The sequence below is a fragment of the Tiliqua scincoides genome, chromosome 1 (assembly GCF_035046505.1).
Source record: "Tiliqua scincoides isolate rTilSci1 chromosome 1, rTilSci1.hap2, whole genome shotgun sequence".
NCBI classification, from domain to species: Eukaryota; Metazoa; Chordata; class Lepidosauria; order Squamata; family Scincidae; genus Tiliqua; species Tiliqua scincoides.
In genome coordinates, this window is record NC_089821.1 from 279,470,737 (window position 1) to 279,488,894 (window position 18,158).

Genomic DNA, 18,158 nt, shown 5'->3' on the forward strand with positions numbered 1-18,158 from the left:
AAGCTTCTGCATCAATTTTTCTCCATATCAGGAAAAGCACTATAAATGTTGCAGTGTCAGGTTACTGTTTAAGGCCAACAAAACAGGTGGGCAGCTTAGAGGGCCATAGCCATAAGAGAGAGTGTCATTTTCAGTAGAAACTTTGTGGCACTTGCAAAATTCATTAGCTTCCTGCTCCCTGTAATTGTGTTTACTGCCAGGAGGAAAACTGCACTGTCAGAAGTTTGTTGTTTTCTGAGAGGGACTGACTCTTCCTAGTTTCATTGGCAGAGAGGGATCTCTTCTGCCTACAGTGCAGGAAACATCAGCTGGAGGCTCCTCATACCTACCTGGAGACTGGTGGATGCTGGAGTCAATGCAATCAGGAAGTACCTGCCTCACAGCCAGCCAGCAGCACGCCCACACTTCTGCTCACTGCTTGTGTACTGGGGAAGCTTGTGAGCCTTGCCCTCTAAGGCGAGGGCCCTTCCCTTCCTCTCATCCCCGGCTCAGAGGGCAACTCTTGGAATGAGCTCAGGTAGCCGGGAGGATTTGTCTCCTTCTTTGTGGTGAGTGTTTCTGGCTGTCAGTTTTAGCTGCATAAGAAAATTGGTTTGGCTGGAATGAATGAGAAGTGAGGGAATCACAGCTCCCTAGAGAGCTGTGTGGATAGTGATATATAGTACACCTAGTCCTTGTTCACCTATAATATCTTCCTGATCTTCACTGTATGTTTCATTGTACATTTTGTGGACTGTACCTGTTTCTCCCCCACCCCTGTTTCTGGTGGACTGTTTTAATCCTGGAACTTAACCTGACACCTCTGGTTTCCCCTTAACTGACTCAAGGCCCAATCCTATCCAACTCCAACACTGGTGCTGCTGTAATGCAGCCCCAATGTAAGGAAACAAATGTTCCCTTATCTTGTGGAGGCCTCTGTGACTGTCCTCCACCACAGGATGCAGTGCATGCTCCATTGGCATGGCTGCACCAGCACTGGAAAATGGAATAAGATTGGGCCCTCAGTCCTGTAGCTGACTGTTCTGGTGGGGTGCCCTCTAGGGCTGCTAATGTTGTTGCAAAAATTGGCCTCCTGGATTGGATCAAAGGGCCCCTCAGCCTAGCTTTCTGTTTCTATTCTGTCAGCCAGATGCCTCCAGGAACATCACAAGTAGTGAATGAAGGCAAATCCTCTCACCCCCTCTCCACTGTTTATCTGTGGTACCTGGCATTTAAAGTTGTGTAAACCAGTGAGGTATGTAGGGCCTGTGAACATTCATCCATCCATGATGGATACTGTCATCATGGATGATAGCAGCTGACATATTCGCTGTGAACATATTCTTATAAAAAGTCATTTTTGACTAAGTGGCTACTGCCACATCTTGTGGCAAAGAATTCCATTCAGTTTGCCAAGCTTAAAATGCAAGGAGGAGGCAGGAGGGCAGGAGGTCTGGTCTAGAGGGTAGAGCCTCCGTCTGCCTGAAGATAACATCCACAAGGTCGCCAGTTCGAGACCACAGGCACCGTGCGACCTTGGAGCAGCTGACAAGCTGAAGCTGAGCAATTCCATCTGCTCTGAGCATGGGAGGATGGAGGCCAGAATGTGAAGCCAGATCGGAATGAAACACCTGAATGTAGTGGTTCTTGAAAGAAAGAACCTTCTTTGAAATTGTAAAAATCCCTATTTAATAAGGGATTTAATAAAGCCTGCCTATGTAAACTGCCTTGAATAAAGACCAAGAAAGGCGGTATATAAATACCTGTTATTATTATTATTAAAAGGTATTCTGATGGGAGGCACCCAGTCACCAAGCTCCATCCTTTTGTCTTCTCTGCCAAGCACTGGCACCAAATGTCAAATGACACCAAATGAACAGCAAACCAGCTCAATATGTGCCTATGTGTTATGTGAATGGCTCTACTATATATGTGTTCTTTTTAAAAGCCAGTTGTTGAACATAACGTGTGAGTAGCAATATGGGTGTATAGATTGTGTATGTATAGTGAACATAATGGCAGTAACCCTAGGCTTAACTGAATTTAGTAAACTTTTAGTCTTTGGAGAGTGAGGATGTTGTACCAGTAAAAACATATGACTTCATTTCTATTAATATTTATATAATACCATTGATGAGCTTGGTGCCTTACAAAATACAAGAAGTCAATACAAGAAGTCAAAAAGGGCTTACAAACACAAGGGAGACAATAGAAGAAATGGAGACAGGGAAGAACATGCTTTCATTTATGAACTTAGTTTTAGCAGGGATGGTCACAAAGAGGGTGCGGCAGAGCTTTGCAATAAAAGATTGAGAGGGCTCTGAAGGAAATGATCTGAAGCAGGTGATTCCTGGGCAGCACAGAAATGTAGTTAATTCAAACATTCTTTGGTGAGGCCAAAGGCTATTAAACCAACTCCTTGGTTTGACTTGTTCACTTCCCCACAATGCTGTGAACCACTGTTTGTTTAGCTTAAAGTTATAAGTTAAACTTCAGAAACTATGCACACAGTTCATTGTTCCTGCTTCTCTGTCAGGTGTTTGCTCAGATGCTGGGTAACCTGCTCTTTCTGGAGTGAAGAGTTCACATCACTCCAGCCTAAGAGTGCAACTTGAAATAAGACCAATCAATGGTATGCGTTTGCTTTTTGAGCATTCTCAAGACTCCTTCCTTTTCCTCTTTGAACTCTTTTCAAATTCACTGACCCAGGGAGCTGGGACCATCATGCTCTGCCAAGAGTTGCCAACATTTTTTAGTAGTCTTGCTCCACTGCCTTTAAAAAGAGCCTGACACATGGAAATCTACCAGGGTGATTTTTTTCTTAGTGGGGAAATAAGAGTGATGAAAAAAAACTTCCCATGCTGATTGTTAGGGCATCAGGCTGCTGTTCAGGTGCAGGACCAGGGCTGGGGAAAGCTGTGGCAATTCTCTCTCACCTAGACAAAAATTGATGCACACTGGAATAGAAAATTCTGACGCTAATGGGGTCTGAGCTGTTGGGGATGAACCAGGAAGGAGATCTTGAGGTTGTGTGAATTGCTCCTTGCAGCAGCAGTGAAGAAAGCACATCCCATGATCAGGATGAGTACTGAGAACAAGACTGCTAACCTTACATCGTCCCTATATAAATCTGGTGTGTCTGCAATTCTGGTCACCAAACCTCAAGAGGGATACTGTGGAGCTAGAAAAGGTGCAGGAGACCAGGGGGCTGGAGCACCTTCGTTATGAGGAAAGGCTGCTGTTTTGGGGACTTTTAGTTTAGAAAAAAAATGGCTAAGGAGAGACATAACTACTGGGGAGGAATCAGAAGGTGGGGGCAGCCAGGACAGTGGGGGTGGGGTGAAGCAGGCTCTCTTGTCCATCTTAGAAGGAACAGATTACTGATTGTCCAAATGGATGGACTGATTTTTTTTCTCTGGACAAAAGGAGTGGAGATGGAAGAACCCAATGGAGAGGGGATAGGGTTCTTGTGATAGGAAAATGCCTGGATAGCCCAGGGAGGGGGCTAAGGAGGTGGGCAAAACAGGAAGGAAGGCATTTCCTTGCTGTGGAAGAGAAACGCCTTCCAAACTCTTGGCTCATTTGAAGTGAAGGACTCTGACACCCCCCCCCCCCACCAGCACCTCTGTTTTTTTTCTGCAGTGCTGCAACTAACTTGGGGCTTGACTCACTTTTCGAGAAGACTCGGACTTGAGTCAGAGTGGCTCTAAATACACCACTGGACGAGTTGTGATGGCCGCCCATTATAACTCACTTGCTACTCAAGTCAAGGGGGGGGGCAGAGACCATAGGAAGGCCCCTGAAAGCATTGGAAGGCCACTTGTGGGTTCTGCGAAACTAGAAGTGGCCTTCAGATGCTTTTGGGGGCTCAGAAGAGCCTCTGGAGGCTTCAGGTTGAACCAAATCTGGCTCTATGGGGTTCCGTTGGACCCGCATTGAGCCAAATCAGCAGATCCAAAATCTGCTGATAAGTAATATCAGCCTTTAAATATTATTATTATTATTATTATTATTATTAATACTGAGCTAAATGGACTAATAGTCTTACTTAGCACAAGACAGCTTCATGTCCCACCAGTTCCAGAAAGTGAGCAATAGGGATCTGCTCCAGCCCTGATCTGTGCAGCAGTTCATGATCTGGGTCGGAAGTCATGGAGAGGATGTGACCAGGTCCTGGCTGTTGTATTGTGCCAATCTAAGCCAGTCCATGGCCAAACCCCTTGTCCCCCGCCATGTGACTGCAGAACTTGCATGCACCAGCAACACAGGTACACGGTTCTAAAGGTTAGGTAGTGATTTAGGGGCCTCCAGAGGCTCAGGTGGGTTCTGTGGCTAATGCCTGACTTTGCCAATCTCTGGCATTGAAATACGTATTTCTGGGCTGGACAGTGTGATTTCCGAGGGGCCTTGAATCTCAGTTTGATTAATGTATGCATTAAGAAACCTGGCTTTTGTTGCATTCTACCTGGCCAATAGTGGAAGAATGGAATCTTGTTTTGGAAGAAGGGACTGGGAGATCTTGGGGTGTTGAAGTGCATTTAAGTCACAAAGGAGGATTTGGGGGGCATTGCCTGTGAACTGTAAAGGCAGAGAAATGCTGAGTTGCATCTAGTGGCTTTGTTGGACTTCTTAGAGCCAGGGAGGTGCTTAACAGCAGAAGCCTATGTATGCTTACTCAGAAGTAAGTTCTGTTGAGCTTAATAGACCTTACTTGCAGGTACATGTGTGTAGGATTGCATCCCGAATACTGGAAGATGGTGCACGGGGAAAGGGATCTGCATTGCTACCCCCCCCCCATTTTGATAAAGAAAGATTTAAAAAATACCTTTAGCATAACTTGTATTTTGGACTATACCCTTCTCTAGAGAGGGCTTTCACCAGAAGGGGCTTGTGGGTGTTCTTCCTCAGTGGAGCAGTCATTTTCCCTATCCCTAACTTTTCTGCTCAACATTGCATATATGCAACAAGGATCAAATGTTTACATTTGTGGGTCAGGCAGAAATGGGTAAAAAAAGACTTTGTTCCTTGTGGATATTTTATTTTAATGCATTTATACTCAAATTACATGCCGCTTTTCAGCCAACAAAACCAAAAAGGCCTGGATGCCTTTAAAAGGGGATTGGACAAGTTTCTGGAGGAAAAATCCGTTATGGGTTACAAGCCATGAAGTGTATGTGTAACCTCCTGATTTTAGAAATGGACTATGTCAGAATGCCAGATGCAACAGAGGGCACCAGGATGCAGGTCTTTTGTTATGAGGTGTGCTCCCTGGGGCATTTGGTGGGCCGCTGTTGGATACAGGAAGCTGGACTAGATGGGCCTATGGCCTGATCCAGTGGGGCTGTTCTGATGTTCTTATGTTAAAAACTGAAGCAGCATAAAATATTGAGCCTCAGTGACTGATAATCTCTCATGAATCTGACTTGTACTGTACAGGCAACACTGAGTCCATTAGGCTAAGTGTTGCCTGTCTGTTGACAGGTGGCAGCTTTCCAGGGTCTTGTGCAGAAGGACCTTCACCTGGAGATGCTGCCAAGGATTGTGTCTGGTGTGTTCTCCATTCAAAGCACTAAGATGCAGCCCCTCCCCTGCTCCCCATAAGCAGAGCAAAATGCTCCCATTTGAAAGGTCCATCTACGTAGTGTGGTGTTGACTAAGCTTCCATGTAAAGAAAGAGATGGCGGGCAGTAGTGGCTGGTCCCTCCCCAAAATGGCAATGCACCAAACATCACCCACCCAGCTCTGAACACCTAAGAGTGCCTTGGCTCACTTCCCTACAGCTCTGCGAGTTCCGTTTTCCCTTGGATGTTCTGAGTGGAGCATGTCACTCCCTGAACATGGCAATTCTATTGTCTGAATCCCAGTTCACTTTGAAGTCAATTGATTTAGTGACAAAGCCCCAAGCCTGCAATGCAGAAAGGTCTTAGGAAGGCCTGTCATTCCGGTTGTGAAGGGAAGCTGCTGAGCTTGAGATAGAGTTGTTGGCTGGGATGGCTATGCATCTGCAGGACAAACTGGGTCCCTGCCTGGAACCGGTACACTCAGAGTATGGGCAGTGGCTACTCATGGGTAGCGAGGGAGAGTGGAGAGCCCTTTACTGCCTAGTAGTTTCTCTCCAGGTCTTGCTGTTACACAGGCTAATTTTGCCTTCTCTAAATTCTGTCTGTCTCTATTAATCCCCATGAATGAGGCAAATGGCAGGGAAAAAGGATCCCTTTCCGAATGTTCAGTAGAACGTTAGTGAGATAATTTAACATAATTACCAGCCTGTCAGGCAAGGGCTTGACATCCCAATTAAGGCATCAGAGCGATGAACGCAGGAGTGCTTGCCCTGCTTCGCTTAGTGCCCACGAGGGACCTTTCTGAGCTGCTGTGCTTAGAAAAAAGGTTGACAGCTTGTTGCCTTTTGTACAGTCCCCACTGAGCTGGCTTTGGCCTCTGAACTGTTCCCATAGTCAAGAGGTAAACCCCAGGGGGAAGTGAGTCAGTATCCCCCTTACATGACCAGCAGGTTCCTGGCTGGCTTCTCTTTCAGCAGTGGATATGTGATGTAGACACTAGCACAGGGAGTTGCCTCTGCTTCATGGAGCTTGTAGGAAGCATGTGGTGGTTTTGCTGGTGACATGTCTCTACATGCAGGGAGCCAAGGTACCATACTGGTTAAATGTTGCTCTAGCATTGGGTTTGGCTCTCACTCCTCTGGGTTTGGCTCTCACTCCTCTGTGGCTCTGTGCAGATGATTGGGTCAAGTGGAGAATATCCATGTGTTGAGAGGAGCAGGAGGGTGCTGGTGAGCCCCGCCCCATGCTGCTGTGCCCCTGTTCCCCATATTCCAGATTATGGGGAGGAAGTCTGTGCAGACCGATGCGGTATGCCTGGGGGCCAGGGCTTGCTGGCATGCTCTTGCTCTTCTGCCATCATAAGAATGCTCTTCATGTGACCTGTGTGGCATACTGTGCCTTTAAGTGGCTCTTTACGGAAAAGTGCTGAAAGTAGTGTACAAATTGTTAGTGCACAGCATGAATAGTAAAATTGGAAGGCCACAGCACAAGCTAAAACTAGTTACAAGGCACAGGAAATTTTTTTAAAAGGTGTATTTTTGCGGCTAATATTGAGGAGGCTGAACGGATCTCCCTTGGGGGCTGATTCTAAAGCTGTGGTGCCATTGTGGAGAACATTGTTCTCCCTTCCTGCCTCCTCTCTTCCCCAGGCTTTTAAATCAAAATCTCAGCATTGCTTGAAAGTGCTATCTTTGAGTTACTGGGATTTAGCAACCAGGGTAAATGTTTGCTTGCGCTTACTATGTTCAGTACAGATTCAGCTAAATATTTTTATTACTATTCAGTAATAATATTCAAAGCCCAGTCCTATCCTGGCCTCCCCACCAATGCAGCTGCTCCAAAAAAGCATGTGAGGTTTTCTCTTACCCCTCCAGAAGCCTCCTGATCTGTAATGGGTCTCCTCGGACCTGTGCCAGCTCTTTACCAGGTGCAACTTTAAGGAGAAGAAAGAGGCAGGAAGGTTTGAAAAAGAGGGGATGGCACATGCCATTCCCACTGGATCCACCCCTCCAGCCACCTCCCTGCCCCATTCTACCCTCCCCCACCCTGTCCCACCTTCCCTGCCAACTTACCTTTGTTGGTGGGTCCTGATGGAGCTGCCACCACGCAAGATGTGGCTGCAGTCTTCCTGCTGGAGCTCTAGCACCGTGCACCTTTGCGTGCTGTCCAAGCACCTTTTGTGACTGCCATAACAGAGTTAACTCTGGTGGAATGTTTGGTTTCCCAGTGATAGAGCCTAATATAATTGGGCTGTCAGTGTCAGAGCTCAGTTTCTGAACACAGAAAAACACTGAATGCCTCTAAACATGCACAACATATTTCCCATGTCATTGAGTGACCGTGATTAACTCTCGTGCATTTAATAACTTTCTTCTAAGTTAGGGGTTTCAAAAAGTGCCAGGTGCACCTTTCACTATTTAATTTTAGTGATAAGAAAATGTAGGTTAATCTAATACCTTATGATATTTTAATAGGTGTTTACAAGTATAGACCTGTGAAAAAGCATGTGCTTTTGTCGTGTGCTCCCTCTCTCTTTTTGCTTACATTCCACCACCCAGTCTCTCTCCACCCCCTCCCACCCACATTTCGCTAACTCAGTGGTTCTCAAAAAGGTGGGTCCCTTTAAGGAGCGGGGGAAGGTGAGGTAGTCAGTGACGTGATCCCCAGGATCACGTCGCTAAGGGGGTGAGGGGGGTGCTTTGCACTTTTTAAATGTAGGGCTGCAGCAGGCTGCAGAAGGTGTGGGGAGCCCTGCGCAGCCCTCCACAGCGCTCCCCGACCTTTGGAATCTGCAATCAAAGTGGGCGCAAAGCACCTCCTGCGAAACGGAAGTGCTTTGCATCTGCTTCTATTGCAGGTTCCAAGCGTTGGGGAGCGCTGCAGAGGGCTGTGCAGGGCTTCCCGCACCTCCTGCAGCCTGCTGCAGACCTACACTGTAAAATGTAAGTGCAAAGCACCCCCCTCGCCCCCCTCAGTGATGCAATCCTGGGGATTGTATCGCTGCCCTAACCCCTCCCCCGCAAGAACTTACTAAGGGAGAAATGCTCCCTCAGAGTTTGTGAACCACTGCGCTAACTGATTTAACTTTGGAAATCTGCAGGCAGAACTAGCCTTCAGTCACATATTTGGTGTTGGATCAGAAACCACAGACCAGCCTGGATCAAATGGAATTTGCCAACTCTCCAGGATTGGCCTGGAGACTCCAGGAAGAGTGTCAATAAGAGTTGGTAACCCTGAGAAGAGTGGCATATCATCCTGCCTTGCATGCCGAATATCCCAGTTTCAATCCCTGGCAAGACTAGAATGAACTTGAGCTGCTGCCAAGGGAGACAGTGATAACCTAGATTTGGCAGAAAGGAGCCTCCTGTGTTCATATTGGAATTATATCTGCCTTCACTGTCAGTGGGCTGTATGCTCAGAGGAACATCTACATTGTGGTACATGTTTGGATGCATTCTAATGTGTGTTCCATTCCAAACCATGTAGTGTTGGCTTGCCAGCCAGTGGATACCCATCATCCTTTAAACTGTGGTGGGGTAAGGCCCCTTCTACCCTCACTTAGACCCCAGGCTGAAAAGAAGCAAGTGGTCCTCTGCCCAGGAACCAGGTCTGGGTCAGGGCCGAGCATTAACTTTCTCTTCAAGCTATGGAAATCCCTCTCAAAGCACAAATGAAGTGGGTAGGATAAGGTACATGTTCCCAAACCTAAATAAATTCTATTTAAATCAACTTATTAAATAAGAATACTGTGAAACTCACAGCACAGTCCTAAGTCGTGCTGGAACAGGCAGGCCAGCAGGCCTGAGCTGTATCCAGAGCAAATTTGGGGTTGACTGTGGGCCAGCCTGGGACAGGGGTCAAAAATTCCCCTTACCCCAGGTAACACTGCAGCAGCCCCAATGGGGCTACTTGGAAACACGCCACCTGTAGCGGTGGCACAAATCCAAGCTACCATGGGCGACCCAGGAACAGGACTAGGATCTGGCATAAGTACCGGATCTGGCCCCACCTCCCACTTCCTGCCCACCCACAGGCCTGTCTGCAGACTGCCCTCCCCACCTCCTCTCTGCTCCCCCCAAACCTCTGCACCAGCCTGGAAAGGTCAGCTCCAACTTTCCCGTCCTGAGACCAGTGCATGTCCTTGTGCTGGCCTCCCAAACTCGAATGGAGGCGCAAACATGCTTTATGGCATGTTTGTGACCCTCCTGGGCCAGCGCAAGGGACTTGTGCCACCCCAATGAGTGCTTAGGATTGCACTCTTAATTTTATAAAACTTAATAATAATAGAGGTGCTAGTCAGGTGTCCTGGAGCCTTTACCCTCATTGGCCAGAATGATGGCAGAAACAGAAAGAGTCCACTTGCTCCTTCCTTGGGTGGAAATAGTGCCTGCATCTTTACCCCTACACCGCTGAAAGCAGGCTTACAAACTTGCTTTTTTTGGTAAATGATACAATAAAAATGCAGGGAAAGGATCTGGAACGTCTTGGTGGGGGGAATCCCTTCCTGTGGCTGGGACCGTGAGCCATTCCATTTGTGAGAGCCCCTTCAGTCTGTTCCTTCTCCTCTTTTGTCACCCAGTGCATGAGCATTCACACTTGGGGCACCTACTTGCTTGATGGGGTAGTCTGACAGCTGGTTCCCTGCCCTGGGATGAATACAGGAAGAATAGCCTTATCAATCAGCCAGGCAAGTCAAGGCCACAGCATGATGCGAGAGCCTGCCTTCCTTCCTTCCTTCCTTCCTTCCTTCCTTCCTTCCTTCGCTGAGCTGGCCAGCCAGAACTGGGAGAGAACTCTGAGGAAAAGCGGTGTGGCTGGGATTTGTACGCTGCTCCCTCCCTCTTGCCCAAACCGGATTGTCCTGTTTGTCGTTTGCAACAGATGTCACTTGAGTAACTCCTGTGACTTCTTCTTGGTGGGTCTCTGTATTGTGCTCCTTGCTGGCATGGAACATTTGAAGGACTAAAAGCATTTTGTCTTTGAAGTTCTGACACTCGCAAGAATGCTGCTTCCCTTAATGTGTTGGGTCTGTTTCCCCTCCCCACCTCTCAGTGCCAGTTTTCATCTTGAAGAAAAAACCAGTCAGAGTGTTAAGTTTCCCTGAGAGAGCAGGAGGTGCCCTGCAGCGGTTCAAATGTAAGGAAAATGGCGCTGAGGCTCACTCACACTGGCCGGGAGACTGTACTTCTGCCCCTCATCCCAGGAGCAGTGCCACAGAGCAGGATTCTAAATATTGGCTTCCTGGCACCTGAATGTTGTAGTTACAACTCCCTCTCACAAGATAATGTGCCAGCCTCCACTTCTCTCACTTTGTGGACTGAAGAAGGGGACTGGGATCTGGGGGAGAGAGAGAGGAGAGGGAAGGGGAATCGCTCTTCAAGACGACCAGTGCTGTCCCTCTTGTTCACATTTTGATTCTCTTCCCATTGGAGAGAGAAGGGGGGAACATGTCATGGGTGCCACCGTTTAAATAACCCTATGCATACCCTCTCTGAAGTGATTCCATCGTTCAGTTGGGCTTATTTCCAGGAGAGTGCATATAGATGTGTAAGCACACATAATTGCATTAAGAATTGAGATCTCTTTATCTGCTTTTACATAAGAACAGCCCCACTGGATCAGGCCCCTCTGGTCCAGCTTCCTGTATCTCACAGTGGCCCACCAAATGCCCCAGGGAGCATACCAGATAACAAGACACCTGCATCCTGGTGCCCTCCCTTGCATCTGGCATAGCCCATTTCTAAAATCAGAAGGTTGCACATACGCATCATGGCTTGTAACCTGTAATGGATTTTTCCTCCGGAAATTTGTCCAGTCCCCTTTTAAAGGCATCTAGGCCTGATGCTGTCACTGCATCCTGTGGCAAGGAGTTCTACAGACCAACCACTTGCTGAGTAAAGAAATATTTTCTTTTGTCTGTCCTAACTCTCCCAACACTCAGTTTTAGTGGATGTCCCCTGGTTCTGGTGTTATGTGAGAGTGTAAAGAGCATCTCTCTATCCACTTTATCCTTCCCATGCATAAATTTGTATGTCTCAATCATGTCCCCCCTCAGGCGCCTCTTTTCTAGGCTGAAGAGGCCCAAACGCCGTAGCCTTTCCTCATAAGGAAAGTGCCCCAGCCCAGTAATCATCTTAGTAACTCTCTTTTGCACCTTTTCCATCTCCACTATGTCTTTTTTGAGATGCGGCGACCAGAACTGGACACAATACTCCAGGTGTGGCCTTACCATCGATTTGTACAACGGCATTATAATATTAGCCGTTTTGTTCTCAATACCTTTTCTAATGATCCCAAGCATAGAATTGGCCTTCTTTACTGCTGCTGCACATTGGGTCGACACTTTCATCGACCTGTCCACCACCACCCCAAAATCTCTCTCCTGATCTGTCACAGACAGCTCAGAACCCATTAGCCTGTATGTGAAGCTTTGATTTTTTGCCCCAATGTGCATGACTTTACACTTACTGACATTGAAACGCATCTGCCATTTTGCTGCCCATTCTGCCAGTTTGGAGAGATCCTTCTGGAGCTCCTCACAATCATTTCTGGTCTTCACCACTCGGAAATGTTTGGTGTCATCTGCAAACTTAGCCACCTCACTGCTCAACCCTGTCTCCAGGTCATTTATGAAAAGGTTGAAAAGCAGGACAGATCCTTGGGGCGCACCGCTTTTCACCTCTCTCCACTGTGAAAATTGCCCATTGACACCCACTCTCTGTTTTCTGGTCTTCAACCAGGTCTCAATCCAGGAGAGGACCTGCCCTCTAATTCCCTGACTGTGGAGTTTTTTCAGTAGCCTTTGGTGAGGGACCATGTCGAACGCCTTCTGAAAGTCCAGATATATAATGTCCACGGTTTCTCCCGCATCCACATGCCTGTTGAGCTTTTCAAAGAATTCTAAAAGGTTAGTGAGGCAAGACTTACCCTTACAGAAGCCATGCTGACTCTCCCTCAGCAAGGCCTGTTCGTCTATGCGTTTTGAGATTCTATCTAATGATGCATTCCACCATCTTACCTGGTATAGATGTTAGGCTGACTGGCCTATAGTTTCCTGGGTTCCCCCTCCGTCCCCTTGAAAAATCGGTGTGACATTTGCTATCCTCCAATCCTCTGGCACAGTGGCCGTTTTGAGAGGACCAACTGCTTCTTTGGCGGGTTTCCTGCTTCTAACATATTTGAAGAAGCTTTTATTATTCCCCTTAATGTTGCTGGCCGTGAGTTCCTCATAGTCTCTCTTGGCCTCCCGTATCACCTTCTTACATTTCTTTTGCCACAGTTTATGTTCCTTTTTGTTCTCCTCATTAGAGCAAGACTTCCATTTATAGAAGGAAACTTCCATGCCCTTTACAGCCTACCTAACTTGGCTTGTTAGCCATGTGGGCACCCTCCTGAACTTAGTCAAGCCCTTCTTCCTTTGTGGTATATACTTCTGCTGGGCCTCTATTACTGTTGTTTTAAGCAGCCTCCATGCACTGGAGAGTTTGGACTCTTTTTGCCTTCCCTTTCCACCTCCTAACCAGCCTCCTCATTTGAGGGAAGTCCGCTCGTCGGAAGTCAAGGGTTTTTGTGAGACATAATCACAATAATTTTATGAGTGTAGGTGTGAAGAGCCTACTTTGGGGAATCCTCCTATGCCTGTTTGCTTGGAAACCCCAAGGAGTGGCCAGCAGCTTGCTCCTGCATGGGGTCTCTGTGCACACTGGCACAGAAAACAAACAGCACATGAATTATGCTGTCATTGGGAATGGCAGGATGTTTACTACCCTCAGAAGGGCAAAGCTTCTGGGGACACTCCCAACCTGTTTGACAGACAAGTGCTCCTGGAATTTCTGCAGGAACCCTGCCAAAGGATGGTTGTCAGTGTGGGAGGAGGGACTAGTGTGGCTTTTGCCACAAAAAAACCCTCTAGATTGGCCTGAATGTTCGGTTGCAAATCCCACGTGAGTGGAAACTCATGAATCTGGCTCATGGATGCATTTTCCCATAGAATAGCTGCACATCTGGTGGGGGCCCCAGACAGCCTCATGGATGGGCTGACCCTGCCCTGCACTGTTTACTGCCACTCAGGTTACAGTGGTCCAGATTTCCCAGTATTTTCGCTTGCTCATGTTTGCACCTCCTTGTCCCATAAAGGCCACTCGGCTGGCAGCCTATTTGCAGATGGGCATACAGAAATGCAAAATTCACCATTCCAATTTACCAGGAACAGTGCCATTTTTTTTGGTGCCTGTCCCTGGAAATTTCCTACCTTTTGTAGTCCCAATTTTTCCTTATGGGGAGATTTGGAAAGTGAGGGGCATGTCTTGGTGTCCGAATAGGAAACTTGGAAGTACACAGGACTATGGGGTGTTTTAAATACGTCTGCTAAGTGTTGGAAGGTATGCATTTATGTGAATTTAAAATAATTCCCTGGCCTGTACCTGTGTCCATAGATATATATGTTTTTCTCTTTCAGTTTTCCTTTGCATTCCTCTGTGCCTTGATGGATCTATGGCTCCTCCCTTGGCAGCAAGAGCAGAGACTACACCTTTCCTCAGACTCTCTTCCCCACTCGTGGCAGGTTTAGGATGTGTGGCACCCATCCTACTCCTAATCCTTCTGCTCCTCCTTTGCCTTCCTTTTAAGAGGTATGTGGCTGCCTTGGGGACAGGGTGCGTCTTGCAAAAGTCAGCTGACTGGCACAGGTTAAGGATCAGGAATGATGCGACCTGGAATGCTGCCTTGGGTTCTCTGCCTCTGTGCTCCAAAAAGGCCCCCCCCAAGCCCTTATTGTGCTGTTTGTGCACTGCCATGACCCCTGGTGAGGGACATTTAAGGGACAGCATGAACAAGCAGATAATTGCAGCTTTCATCAGTGACAGGTTGGAGGGAAGCACCACCGGCAGATTAAGGGTGACAAGCGCCCCAAATTCACTGTCCCCTTGGACTGTCACCATCTGGTTCTAATGCAGCCTGCATCAGGTGGCCTCATGAATGGGTCAGCAATAGGGTCAGCTGTGGCTCAGTGATGCTGACTGGCCGTGGGCTTCATGAAGGAAAGGTGGGCTTTGAGGAGGGATATGAAGTAAGAGGCCATGTCATGTCCATGTTCAGGGAAGGAGTTCCTGGCACAGTGGGCAACAAAGAAAGGAGAATTTAACTTTTCTTTTTTTAACACCATCTGCTTATAGTAAATCTTTTTTTTTTTTAAGTCTTTCTTTCTGTCCCAAATGTACTCAGATACATTCTGTCACAATAAAACTCTTAGGGCCCAATCCTATCCAATTTTCCAGCGCCAGTGCAACTACAATGCAGTCACAAGGTAAGGGAACAAATGTTCCCATACTTACGGAGGCCTTAGTGAATGCCTCCCCACCACAGGATGCAGTGCATGTCCCATTGGCACAGCTGCACCAGCACTGGAAAATTGAATAGGATTTGGCCCTTAGTCTTTAAGACTTTTTTATTTTTTTGCAACAAGCTAATGTGGCTCCCCTTCTGAATTCTGTATCGGGTGAAGTTTCAAAACATTTTTCATGAGCAACTCTATATAGTGTGTTGTAGTAGACCAAGCTTATAAACAGCCATTTGATGGATACCCTGGGATAATGCCTGGGCTACTTCAGCTTGACTCTGCTGACAAATTTCACACCTTGGAAGTTTCAGTGGAATGGAAAGAAGTGTGCAGTGAAGTTGCTTGAGTTGAAAGGCGAATAAACTCTCTGTATTCCAGGAAAAATCGACGATTTTCGACCAAAGCTCCCAAGCAGGACTTAAATGCATCAGAGCTGATCAGAATGGTGAGTCTCTCAGGGCTGCCTTTGAGAGCAGTGAGAAAATTTCATCTAGTGAAGAATGTCATGACCTACTTCCTTTCAGGTACAATTAGTTTTGTGCCAGCTGCACAGGTTTTCTGGGCCCAATCCTAAAAGCTGATTTTGATCTCTAAAGCCTTGCGTAGACTGGGAGCTACATATCTCAGACAGCTTCTCTTGCTACAAGAGTGTTAGAAAGATCAGTATGGAGAGACCCATTTATAAAACAACTCGAAGCAGTTGGATGAAAGATCAAGGCCTTTCCTGTTGTAGCCCCAAAACTAAGAGAATGAGCTCCTTAGTGCAGTTTGTCAGTTTTAATTTTATCTTTCTGCTCTGTCAATTCTATTGCTTTGTGGCACTTTTATGTACTTAATTTAGATTTTCATGTTTCTGTCAGTTATTTTGAGCTTTCGAGGAGGTGGTAGTGGTATAAAACGGTTAAGTAAATGTATGCCTGGGTAGTCTCTCCAATCAGTGAGCTTAGTTGTTTTCTTTGATACCCCAAACAGGCAAAGCCACTGGGCGAAACAGAAAGGACATATAATGGGATACAGTGGGATGGGGACACCATATAATGGGACACTTCATGTTGTCCCATTATGTCACTTCTGTTTCGCCCCCCTTTTAATGTTGCCTCCCTTTTAATGTAACGCGGCTGTCTGTAGATTCTGTTCTGAATGGCCACTACCTGGGTTTGTGTATGCATGAGAGTCTTCACCCAATAAACCAAGAAGTGCTCTCCAGGTTCTCTGGCAAATGATACAGGGATGCAGCTCTGTGGTTCCCTGTGACTGTGCTAGCCCCTCTGCTCCTCCCAGGGCTTCCCCATCACTTTCTGCATCTGATAAAGTGGACTGTAGTCCTCAGAAACCTCTGTTGAAATAAACTGATCAAAGGTGCTCAAAGTCTGCTGTTTTTGCTGCCCACATGCAACTACAGCACCTCTCTGTTCCTCAGAAAGGTGTGTTGAAAATATTAGCCTCTGGGTGGCAGCAGATATTCAAGAAGTACTGTACTGTTCCCTTCATTTGGTCTGTGGTAAGAACATGCCATGCCAGACTATCAGGATGGCCTTCTTTTAAAAAGGTTAAAACCCAAGGCTGCTTTTGTGTAGAGTGCCTTATCTTGGAATTGTGTGTGTGTGTGTGTGTGTATGGGGGGGGATTGGGCAGGATAATTGTAATAGGTGTCTTCCAGCACTTTGGTTCTAAAACAGCACTGCTGGAAAACTATCCATTCTTCTGGTTTTCCCCCTTCTAACTGGTAGAGGAAACCCTCTGTCCCCAGTGCCTGGTACACCTTTGATGGTTTGGACTCGGCATGCACAAAGCCAAGATTTGCCAATTTGCTGTGCCAATACTTAGGCAGAGCAAACTTTGTCCAAAGCCATAGGAGCAGGCCTGCTGCATTGGCCCAAGGAAGGGCCATCCAATTCCCAGAGTGGCCAGCTAGATGCCTCTGGGAAGCCCATAAGCAGGGCATGAAAGCAACAGCCCACATTGCCTCCAAGCTGAAAACTCCACAGCTCCAGCTTTGTATTGTGGCTTCAGCAAGAGAAGGGAAATACCTCTAACATTGCTGCATGCAGCATTGCAATAACTCTATCTTTTCTCGGATGGTGCCATAGTATCATCCAGCCTAGAGCTTCATTGAGGAAGGTTAAAAGCAATGTATATCTCTGGTGCCATGCTGGAGACCCTTCCCCTCCCCTGCAATCACTGGAGGAAGAAAAGAGGCTGACCAGGCATGGGGAAGAGTGACTGCAAAAGACTGGACCAACTGGGGAGTTGGCTCACACCAATGACCACCTGAGGTCTCTCAACCAAGTATCTGAACTGTGGTTGAGTTGACACTTGCTATTTTGAGAGCTCACTTGGTGCTGATTTAACTGTGTGTCCCTTTTGCACATGTAACAGTCCACATGTGATGAATGCATGTGCTTGAGTGGGCCCTCTTGTCCAAAAATCAACAGGCACCTTTGTTAGTTTTGCTTTGGTTCACTTTGGGGATTCCAGGAATGCCTCTCCATTGTGTTTTGTTACATCACTTGTTTAATTCCCTTCCATGAGGGATGGAAGGACAGACCTAATTTGTCTGAATGACATTGTCAGAGCCTCATTTCACTAAAAGACTTGACAGTGTTGCTTGCAGGTCTGCAAGACTTCACCATGGCCTTCATCCTTGTTTGGTTTCTTACGCAGACTAAACTAGAGGATTGTCCAAGTCCAGAAGAGACGTCTCTCCCAGGTGGAAAGTTGCACCAAGGTATGGCGGCACTTTGAATGCTTGAACTGTATTATTCAAGCTTGTTCATGTAAGTGTGAAAAAGGACCCTTTCTGCAAAATGTGCTGCCAAGGGAATCCCATAACCTTTTCCAAGTCTCTGTCATGAGAAATACATCCAGAGCCTCTTCTTTTCTGAGAAGCTTCTTCTAGCCAGTTTCCCAGGTCACCTGGGCACAAGCCCCTGCTGAAAAGCCCATTGGGCAATCTTGAGCCAGTTGCCATCTCTCAGCTTAATCTACCTCACGGGTCCAGGCCATTGCGGGAGAACCCCGTAAGCCACCCAAAGCTCATTCAAGGATCAGTGGGACAACAGTCACACAAAGAAACCCAGTGCCCAGAGCAGACAGAAGCCTGGCATCCCTTCAGAATAGGCAGCATGCTGGTCATTTTATTAAAATTCTTTGTTTGGGTAGCACCATCCATGTTCCTGCTGCCTGACGCAGAGTGAAAAGCCAGGTCCCTCTCTCAAAGCCTCACCAGTGAGACTCAAGGAAGGCAGTGGAGACAAGGAAGCAAATGCAATGAAAGACAG